This window comes from Pristiophorus japonicus, unplaced genomic scaffold, assembly GCF_044704955.1.
Source record: "Pristiophorus japonicus isolate sPriJap1 unplaced genomic scaffold, sPriJap1.hap1 HAP1_SCAFFOLD_113, whole genome shotgun sequence".
Classification (NCBI taxonomy): domain Eukaryota; kingdom Metazoa; phylum Chordata; class Chondrichthyes; family Pristiophoridae; genus Pristiophorus; species Pristiophorus japonicus.
Window position 1 is genome coordinate 2,083,115 of NW_027250788.1, and position 1,294 is coordinate 2,084,408.

Genomic DNA, 1,294 nt, shown 5'->3' on the forward strand with positions numbered 1-1,294 from the left:
AAGCAGTCCAGGGTACATTGTCGCATGAGCAATGAACATTTTAAAACTAATCTACTCAAATACAGAGTGTGTAAAATCAGATCGGGGATAAAACTTCATCAAGGGTTAAAGTTTCACTAATTATTAAAGTTCAGTTATTGAAATTTCGATTGTCCCTGTTTGCATTTCTTTCATTCTGTGAAACAACACTATCGGTTTCTTCCATCAGATCTAAGTTGCATTTGAAACCCACAAACAGCTCATTAATTTTTCGCTCTTCCCCAGTTCCAGAGCTCAGAGGGTTATTGTCCATCCCTGGGATGTAAGCTACCTCAGACCCGGGCCAAACCTCCCCGTGCACCGATCACAGGCTCAGGAAAACCCCGGGGAAGAGGATATCCCGGTTACTGGGCCTTCCAGCAACACTGAACAAGCGCCCGGTCTGAAACTTTCCCGAGTAATAACTTGTAACTGAAGCATCAACAGTCAGGATGGCCGAGCGGTCTAAGGTGCTGCGTTCAGGTCGCAGTCTCCTCTGGAGGCGTGGGTTAAAATCCAACTCCTGACATTCAGTGTTTTTAATTGCAAACTCATTTGTTTTGACACCACTCTGAAGTGCTTTGGGACATCCATCTAACATAATAAAATTACTCCACTTCAATTACAAACGGTGATATCAAAGTTACTTCCCAAACCGGGAAACGATCCTGGGTGGCTGTAGCGAAAGGAATGGTTTTGTGAAGCATTGAAAGGTGCCCTGTAAATATCCCGCACTGCTAATTAAAACTCACGGTTATAATTTGTTTCAGTGCAAAAGAAGGCAGGCTCGAAAGGCCAAATGGCCGACTCCTGCTCCTGGTTCTTGTGTTCTTATGCAGAGCACAGACCAGATGATTAAATTATCAGCTCTCCCTCAGTTCGCATTTCTTTCATTGTGCAAAAGAAGAAAATGGGTTCATTAAAGACGTTTTCCTGTGAAAGCTCCATAAATGTTTAGGAACTGTAATTGACGAACATGGGGCTCAAACCCACGATCCTGAGATTAAGAGTCTCATGCTCTACCGACTGAGCTAGCCGGGCTTCTCAACATCTGCCCTGTCAATCCCCTTCAGAATATTGTCCGTTTCAACGAGATCAACTCCGATTCTTCGAAACTCCAGAGAGAATTGGCATATTCTACACAATCTCTCATCGTCGGACAGCCCTCTCATCCCAGGAATCAATCTGTTGAACCTCTGTTGCACCACCTCCAAGGCAAGTGTGTCCTTCCTCAGATAAGTACTATGGGCGAATATCCTGTTTTTCTGCTGATTTT

The 1,294-nt window shown here is 44.2% G+C and overlaps 1 non-coding gene across 1 annotated transcript; it reads right to left on the bottom strand.

Moving 5' to 3' along the window:
* Positions 1-986: 986 nt before the first annotated feature.
* Positions 987-1,059, bottom strand: trnak-cuu (transfer RNA lysine (anticodon CUU)). The gene has a single exon. It is a non-coding gene; the product is annotated as a tRNA-Lys (tRNA).
* Positions 1,060-1,294: the final 235 nt, after the last annotated feature.